A 10,291-nucleotide genomic window follows, 5' to 3' on the forward strand; every position below is an offset into this window, starting at 1 on the left:
CGACATGCCAAGAGCATTCTAAAAAAAATTCCTTTCATGTTCCGTTTTCACGTACGAATTTGCCTGTATGCTTTGAGCAACTTGCATGTCCTATACTGCTCCTGTTTGATACTCTAACTTAGCTAGAGGTTAGACTAACTCATGACTAACCCTGAACTAACTGTAGCCAAAGAGGTGTTTGGGTGACAGGGTTAGATTGACAATAAATGCACTTCATGGAGAGAGAAAAGTGATTTTTCAGTGGTCCCAATGAGAACTATCTCTAGTTAGCACCTCTTGGGTGGGATAGTTTTTTTTGGTGGGTTCGGTGCAACTTGCTCCAATTTAAACCCTCGTGCTTGGATACTTTAGGGCTATTTGAGCCCCAACTAGCTCAAACTAACTCTAACCCATGGATCCAAACAGGGCCTATGGCCAGTCTCGTCACGGAGCAGTCGCGTGCACCGGGAAGCGGCGCTCTCTCGGCCATCATGCCACTTCAAAGCCGGCGCCAATGAGAGGTCGCCTCCGCTCTGGCCAGGCATTAATGCGGCACTGATGCTCTAGGGCGACGCTGACCGTTTCACGCGAGAAGCACGCGCTAGCAAGGGAGTATAGGTTTTGAACCGTTTCAGGTGTAGTACTGGTAGTTTGCAAAACTACTCAATTATTGCACTCAGTTTCCTAAGAAATTGTGGTAAAAAATGTTACTCCACAGTCCGCTTCCCTTCTCCTTCCTCTTCCACCGCCCGCGCACATCCGCGGGAAGCGACCGGTCAACCCTTATATAGGAGTGCTAGCAAAAAAAGATGCACGCATGACCACTAAAATTTCCATATTAAAGCGCCGCTCCGGCGGGAGTATGGCGTATGTTGTTACCTTCGGCCGGCCCATGGCTACCGGGTGACGGTGACTAGAGAAGAGGCGGTGGGAGGGGAATGAATGCAGCTACTGTTTGGGTTCGCCTTCCAGCTTAAATAAATGTGCAGCATCACGTGTACCCGCGGGTGCACAAATTGTAACATACGTGTCTGCTTAAGTGGGCGACACATAACTGGTGTGTGTGAGAGAGAGATTCTGAGAGACAGAGTGCGTGTGTGCGACTCTACTCTTCGGACATGTACTCAACCTTTTGCATCGGGATATAAGTATAATGGTATTTACTTTAGCTAGTGATTTACGTGGCCATGTTAACATGGTTGTGTCAAAAAAATGTCACTTCCTACTCGTGATTTGCGTTATATAATTACAAGCAAGATTCTCGTGCATTGCAGGGAACATCAATATGCATTTTTTTTACAAAACACCTGTTGTGATTGACCCATGCAGGAGTAATCCCATGTGTAAAAACTAATAATATCTCGAGAATTTTATCGGAAAACTGGTATCTCGAGAATGTCATCGAAAAAATGAAAGATGAGAGATAAGGCGAGGAGGAGTGGAGCGTGGTGGTGACTGGTGGTCGAAATGGGCGGAGGCATGGGGATGGACGGCGCCGGCAGGCGGCAGCGGCCACCATGCATGCTAGATTGTTCCATAGACTTATTCCTTTTTTAATTGCTGAGCAATGAGGTTGCGGGAGATAATGATGTGGAGAGAGGTGCGGGTGTCTTTTGTAAAATTATCATAGTTTGCTTTCTATCCTGAGATATAGATCATACGGTCTGTATTATAAGATGGCACGCACACCATCACCGCCAACTCGTTTTTTTATAAGGGTACAAATGATAAGTTTGCTGACTACTAAAGTAAAGTGGAATTTGTCCATGTTATGCAAGTAAATAAAGGTGATTGTTTATCATACGGGTAAGGTTGGATGAAGGGTGGTAGGAACAAATGCTCCGCCTAGAGCATGTGTGTGTGCGATGGAGTCTTAGTGTGTGTGTGTGAGAGAGAGAGAGAGAGGAGAGAGAGAGAGATGGAGTCTTAGTTTGTGTGTGTGTGAGAGAGAGAGCGATGGAGTCTTAGTGTGTGTGGGGGGTGCGTGCATGCGTGTGTGTGTGTGTGTTTGTGTGTGAGAGAGAGAGAGAGAGATAGAGAGATGGAGTCTTAGTGTGTGGGGGGGTGCGTGTGTGCGTGTGTGTGTGTGTGTCGCAAGGTCCTCTGTGGCGGATGTAATTTAAGTGTGCATGGCTTCATCATAGAGAGGTGATGTGTATGGCAGAGGCAACCAACGATGGGGTGCGAGAGAGAAAATGCCCGTAGAGAGGGAAGAGAAGGTGTGTGCGCGTGAGAGGAGTCGACATCGAGAGAACGTGTTTGTTCGAGAGACACCGAGGAAGACTACTATATATCGATGGTGCATGTAGGCGGGAACTAAACAAAGGGATGGTCTTATTGGTTTCGGGGATATAGGGGAAGAGTGAGAGGCGGGGGGTAGCTAGAAGGAGATTGTTAAGTGTGAGTGTGTGTTTTACCCATCCACGCGGAAGTTATGTGCACAAAAGAGGAGAACGATTCGATGTGGAGTTAGGATTGAGGGTAATTAACTACGTATGGAGACATAGAGACCTTGAACGTGCATGTGTGAGAGGTATAGATGTATACGTGGGATGTGTGTGTGTGTGCGCGTGCATGATCGAGATAAAAGAAAGAAGACATAAGTCATAAGATCAACGACATGGGAGAGACGGATCGGTATGACAATATGCATGCATGTGAGAATGCAGGGAAGAAGCCCGACAATTGAGCATGTGTTTTTGTCTTTAAGAGATAGTGGCGTGGGCTGGAGCATGCATCTATGGCGAGCAGAGGGAGTGAGGCGCAACGATTGTGCAAAAGAGACCAACCTATAAATGCATATGTATGGAGAGACATATATAGTGTGGGTGATAGGAAGCAAGACTCCGTGCGAGAAAGAAATGTTGACGGAGAAACTACAGATAGATACAGAGATGGAGATGCTAGCTAGAGGGACATCCGCTAGTTTGGGTGTTGGAGATGACCGTCGGGTGGTTCAAAGGGTGAAGTTATATATGTGTGTGCGAGGGCACTTGACTGCATGTAGAGAGAAACATATCTAGTGTGCGTGATAGGAATCAAGAGTGAGGGCGAGAAAGAAGGTTGATGGAGAAACAGATAAATAGAAAGATAAAGATGCTAGCTAGTGTGCGTTAGAGATAGGAGTCGAGTGGATCAGAATGCTGGGTTATGTGTGTGGGTATGAGAGAGATAGAGAGAGGGTGCATCTGAGTCACATACAAACAGATATCAGAGAGAAATGAGATCCAGAGAGATGGAGTTTTGTGTCTGCAAGAGAGAAAGATATTTCAGAACAAGAGTGATAGCTAGAGAGACATACGAGGGAACGCAAGATATCTCTAGGGAGAGAGGGTGTGTGTGAGCGACATACAAGAGAACAATGGAGAAATATGAGACCCTGGGAGACAGAGTTTGTGTTTGTGTGTGAGAAAGAGATATTGAAGAGGAAGAGTCGTAGGTTCTCATATCTGAGGAGCGAAAGACATCTCTGTATGAGGGGTGTGCGAGTGGCACACATGGGAATAGTAGAGAGAAATGAGACCCTGGGAGACAAAGTTTTGTGTTTGTGTGAGAGAAGGAGATTCCACATGAAGAATCATAGTTAGAGACACATAGCAGGGAGCGAGATATACTTAGAGAGAGATAGAGTGATCAAGGTCGAGGGAGGGAGTACCGTCAGTGTGTTACGAAGATAAAAGATCATTGTCGACATACAGGTAGCACGAGAGATACCTGAGAGACGATGAACGCGTATAGGTCTAGAGAGATAGTCCTATATAAGCATGAGTGATAGCTATATGAGACGAATATCTGGATTAAAGGGGATTCAAATATTTAAACTGGAGATCACGACATCGATAATATCATAACGCAAATTGGTGTATCAAACATGCATATTCATTTGAATTTGGGCACACGTGTAATGTTATATAGTTTATCAATATTGGTGATCCATAGATTCTTCAATTACAAACAATGCATGGTTTATATGCAATTAATGTCTAAACGGGATTACACTATATGTTGCATGTGTGAAACACATTATACATGTTTGAGAAGTAAAAAAACCCACATGAAACACACATTAATTGGATACAGTTAGCGAGGAATGCATACATTGGATTTCAACGTAAAGTGGTTTAAAATATTTGAAAATCCAAATTGATGGATACAACCTTATGAATCCGAGATCATGCCATTTGTAAACCATATTTATGTATAAATGGTGTTGTGCTTTTGAAAGTATATATAAAAAATGATGTATATAGAATGTAATTCAATTGAAAATGGATCCCGCCCGAAAAAATAGAATACAAACGGGATTCGAATTGAGTTGGCACGGTAAACATGCACTCTACAAAATTTGAACGAAGCGGGGAAAGTCGCAGTAACCGCCCGAAACCAAAATCTGTGAGATGGAAATCACTACTGCCTATCCCTGCCATGCAAAGCCTATCTGCTGGATTTCTATAGGTTTTGATAGGGGTAGGTTTGTAATTTCACCCAAACGTGACGTAGCCGCCTCTCACCCGGATTCATACACGGTGGGCGCCCAAACATAGTGTGTCCTCGGCCGAAATCGACTCCCTCCCTGATTCATATTCATACACGGTGGGCGCCAAAAACAAACTCTCGTCGGCACATATTCGGTGTATGCGAGATTACCGTCCTATCCCCAACCGACTAATGTTGCTGTGATGTATTAGAAATTTGAAACGGGGGCTAAGTTTGTAAATTTCCTCGCATTTGAGACAAGCGCGCCCTGAATACATGGTTCCCCCTTCCTCTCTACCTCCCTTTTCCCCATTCGTACTCCATGGGAGCCAAAACACCCTCTCCACCCCACCCTCCTCCGTCCACCGCCGTCCGCCACCCCATCCAACGCCGTCCTCCTCCACCATGCCGGAGCTGATACCCCGACGCCGCCGTCCATTACAAGAGATCGACCTCTCTGATCCACGGCTTCGGACCGGGATCCTTGCATCCCATCCTCTCGCTTCATCCCCGCCGTCGTCCACCTTGCCGGCACTGCTCCTACGACTGTCTCGTCCACCGTGCCCCGCCGACACCGTCTACCCTCCTCGATCTGCTTCCACGCCGCCGACAGCCATCACTACCGCAGCACCATCAAATTCTCAGCAGATGCGTACACGGCACCGCACCAGAGGCGGTACTCTTTCGTATCTGCTCAACTTATTTATCGCAGCAAGAAAATATATCGCCACTGCTTTACTCTGATTTCTTGTCTTGGTTGCGAAGTTGCCTTTGTCCGGTTTGCACCTTCAGATCCGCCATGGCACGCTCAACACTATACTCCCAATGCTTATGTTTTCCCCTTTTATATTCCACACTAGTTAAATCACGGTAGACTAAATTTCAAAATTGGGTCAGTCGATTTTTCAGAGCTCGCTGGAGTTCGCCGGTGCGATCGAAGGGGCTCGGGTGGTTGTGGGGCCTCGCCGAACGAAGAAAACTCGGGGGGGGGGGGGGGGGGGGGGGGGGGGGGGGGGGGGCGGTGGTCCGGCCGGCGGCCCGTGTGGTGTTCTGTATGGGAAGAATCGAAGACGGGGAAGAAGAAGGGTTAGGAGACATAGGATCTTCATCCAACCGCCTGAAATGGTCGAGAGACAGCTGGGAGTTGCATTCTTAATGCGCTCTAGTTCATCATGTGTGGGCACTGCGCAACCAACATTTTATTATCCAAAATTGGTTTGCTCTTCTTTACCATGTTCCTCTTCCATTCTTCTTTAATATGTACTCTCTCCGTTCCTAAATACAAGTCTTTGTATAGATTCCACCATGGACTACATATGGAGCAAAATGAGTGAATCTACACTCTAAAATGTATCTGGATACATCTGTATGTGATCCATAGTGGAAATCTCTACCAAGACTTATATTTTGGAATGGAGGGAGTATGATAGTAGTACAGTATGTTCCTTGTACTGAAGATGAGCAGGGACATTTGCAGTGTAGAGGTCTATACGGTCGGTTGTGATGGACACGTTGAGCCTCTTTGATTCGTAGGTTCTTGTAAACATAGGAATAGGATTTGTAGTGGCCTGCCCACTTGAATCCTATAAGAATAGTAAGGAAATGCGGGGAGCTATGTCGCCTATGAGAGTTACACTAATAGTAACAGTGCCGCACCTTCACTTGAAGAGAGCTGGTATCCGAAGCATTTCTAGCCGTACCGGCAATACTAGCACATATATTCCAGCAAGTTCCACTTTTCTGATTTTACTCTGATGCTTAAGGTTTTCCCGTTATATCTACACTACGATATGTGTAGCTGCTTTGTGTCGCACTAGCAGTAGTCCACTCTTGAAGCTAAACACTGCAATGAGTTAAAAAAATTGGCACCAAGGCATTGAGTGCCATTCTGGATGCAATGAAACTCATATGCTCCCCACCTGTTGATTCTTGTTCAGAATATGATCCTAATGACTATTCTAACCTCGAGGAGTCAAAGGCAGATGGCCTGTCCTATTCACCCATCAAGGTGCCTGTTCTAATTTGGCAATGTTTTATTGATTGCGGGTATCTTGCATATGTTGTCTTGCATTTCTTCTACTTTGTTGCACCGCCATCTGCTTAGTTTACTCATCATATATGTCGAGATGCCATGCCCATCCATTATCAATACATATTCCATCTGTCATCATACCATGTTTTTCCACTCAAATGTTGTTCTTGTGCATCATACATCAAAAAGGAAGAGGGTGATTGCCGAACCTGAAGGAGCACCAGCAAAGTCCTTAAAAAACGTGGTGGTGCCGGAGAAATCAGATAGCACCCCACTTATATTGGTTGTACAACCAGTGACACAAAATGTAGGACCGACTCTAGAAGGTTGTACCCATACTTCACTGGCCACACCACTAGCCCCACCACACAGGACCTGCACTCCAGCAAAAGGTATACCGATTTCATTTGCCATAGCACCAGTTGTATCACAGAAAAATCCCACTCCAGCAAAAAGTACAGCAAATCCACCGGCCGAAGACCTATCCCAACCGCAGAGATGGCCAATTCCCGCAGATTGGAACCCCATTCCATTTATTCCTAGTTTAAAAGGCAATGCTTTCAATGTTGTTAGGGACTGCGTGCATATATTCCCATCATGGGAAGATTATTGTCAAGACAAACACCATTTTCACATCTTCCTATCCAACTTATGTGTAAGTGCTATTATTCATGGTTATTATTTTCCTGTTTTCTGCTGATTGAACACATCAATGATTTACATTACATTGTTGTAACTAGGCGCGGGTCAATCTGGATAGTCATGACGAGGAAATCTTGCTTGTGCTTTTCAAGGAAGCATTGCAGCAGTATCGGTGTTACCTGAGGAAATCACACTTTGATGGCAAGTCTATAAACGAATTTCCGGTGAAGTCTCATGTGCTAAATTTAGAAGACATTGAATGGAAATACCTTGTTATGCAATGAACTCGTTCCCAGGATGAGGTATTGTCTATGAAATCACATGAAAATTTGAACTTATACTTTTCCGCATGTGCCTTACGGATCTTTTTTGCAGGAAATCTGCTCGAAGAAGAATTCCGGTTTGACAAGAACGACAAGATATCGCAAATATGTTGCCTGCTGCTTTGCTCTTGTTAGTACATGTTGTCCTGTATCACTGTACTTGCATACATACCTGGTTCATTATGTGACAGCAGTATGCATGATAGCTTTCTTATCAATTGTTCTCTCCAAATTATCTGATCTGTATGAATGGTTACATTAGTGTAGAATATATCCAATGTCAATGTTTTTTTAGCTCTGCATTGTTCTTGTAAGTACATGCTGTCCTTTATCAGTGTACTTATAATGACAGGTAGTTGTTCATGTACCATCACTCTGCAGCTTATTTTCCTTTGCCCTCCATTTCCTACACATCAGATCTATATTTACTCTTACCATAAGGTTGCTACTGAAGAAGTTTAGTTGTGCATTGCTCTTGGTTGTACCTTTTGCCTGTATCGCTGCACTTACATTTATAGCTACTTGGTTATGTAGCATCACTCTTCATCTTATCTTAAATATTCTCCATTTTTTCGTATATTATCACATCTATATTTACTCTTAACAAAATGTAGAATAAAGGCAATGCTTTTGAAGAAGATCCTGTGGTAAACTTCTTGAATTGGCCCCCCCCATCAGCATGGACAAGGCCTTTATAGAGCATGTCTTCACCAATAATGTAAGTTTGTCCATCTCAAGCCTTCAAACTTTGTTGTATATATTTGGTTAGGCATGACTGCAACATCTGTTTATTTTTGGTGTTTGCATCAAATTGCATGTTTAAAGTTTATTATGCACTTCATAAACAAAAGTTTGTCCTTTCTCCATTTAAGTTTGCAGTTGTACAACCAAGTTCCTTCTTCATAGCATGTAAATTAAACTATACAGAGCAAGTGATCTTCTTTTGCACTGCATGTATGCTTTTGTTCTTCATCTGTAATCCAGTGGTGTGGTGAACCTACCCACTACAGCACAATGTCATATTCTGTAATGTCTTAACTATGAACAATGTCATATCATTCTACTATTATCTAAACCGTCTCTTTATTTGCCAATCTGAAATGGTATAAAATGACAGCACACTAACCATTGATACTTATGAGTTCTTGATCTGTAATCCAGTGGTGTCGTGAAGCTGCCAACTCCTTCACAATGTCATTTCCTGCCATGTCTTGACCTGAACAATACCATATTGTGTTAATGCAATTTTAAACTGTGTCACTTTATTCGTCAGTAAGAAATGTGATGAATTGTCAACACTGATACTTTTATGTGCAAAACCTATCATCTGTCTTCTTGTTTATCTTTCAGAGTGAGGAAGATATAAGTGTTGAACAAGCGCAGTCTCATTGTCGGTGTCAAAACCGGCGGATCTCGGGTAGGGGGTCCCGAACTATGCATCTAAGGCGGATGGTAACAGGAGGCAAGGGACACGATGTTTTACCCAGGTTCGGGCCCTCTTGATGGAGGTAAAACCCTATGTCCTACTTGATTAATATTGATGATATGGGTAGTACAAGAGTAGATCTACCACGAGATCAGAGAGGCTAAACCCTAGAAGCTAGCCTATGGTATGATTGTATGTTATTGTGTCCTACGGACTAAAACCCTTCGGTTTATATAGACACCAGAGGGGGCTAGGGTTACACAAGGTTGGTTACAAAGGAGGAGTTATCCATATCCGTACTGCCTAGCTTGCCTTCCACGCCAAGTAGAGTCCCATCCGGACACGAGACAAAGTCTTCAATCTTGTATCTTCATAGTCCAACAGTTCGGCCAAAGGTTATAGTCTGACTGTCCGGAGACCCCCTAATCCAGGACTCCCTCAGTAGCCCCTGAACCAGGCTTTCAATGACGATGATTCTGGCGTGCAGTATTGTCTTCGGCATTGCAAGGCGGGTTCCTCCTCCAAATACACCACGGAAGAATTTGAATACAAGGATAGAGTCTGACCCTGCAAAATAAGTTCCACATACCACCGTAGAGAGAATAATATTTCCACAAATCCAATTTGCTGACTTGTTTTGGCAACATGACGTTATGCCATGGCCTGGTGATTATTCGAACCGTTTCCTTTAACTAGCCCCGCACATAACGCGGGGCAGTTTTTTGACACGTCTTGTCAAAGCAGAGATCGTGTCCCCCTTATTACGGGATTCTCATCAATACAGGCATGGGTAACCCAACCGCGCCATCGATTACGGCGTTTGGGGGATAAGCAAGTTTTATCAGGCTAGTGGGGACGCATAGTGTTGTCCGCCCATATAAAGGGATAAGGATTCACCTCTTCATCCACGCCTTCTTCATCCTTTGCTCATCCATTTTCACGCACTCGAGCTCCAACACCCAAGTCCCATCCTTTCCCTCAACCTTCTCCAAACATGCCCGGAGCGGGAGGCAAATGAATGGCTTCCTCCGTTACGAAGGGACATATCAAGAAGCTGCGGGGAGCCGGATACTTAGCCGCGAGTATCGCGCATCGGTTGCCCGCTGCGGGCAGATTGTCCCTACCCCGGAACCTCATGAGAGGGTAGTTTTCCTCCACCACTTCCACCGCGGACTGGGGTTTCCCCTCCATCCATTCGTCCGTGGTCTCATGTTCTACTACGGGCTGGACTTTCATGATCTGGCCCCGAACTTCATCCTCAACATTTCGGCGTTCATCGTCGTGTGTGAGGCTTTCCTCCGCATCTGGCACCACTTCGGCCTGTGGTTAAAGACCTTCAATATCAAGCCGAAGGTGGTGGGAGGCCAACAAGCAGAATGCGGCGGAGCCATGGTGGGCAAGATGCCCAATGTT

The sequence above is a fragment of the Triticum urartu genome, chromosome 6 (assembly GCF_003073215.2).
Source record: "Triticum urartu cultivar G1812 chromosome 6, Tu2.1, whole genome shotgun sequence".
Lineage (NCBI taxonomy): Eukaryota > Viridiplantae > Streptophyta > Magnoliopsida > Poales > Poaceae > Triticum > Triticum urartu.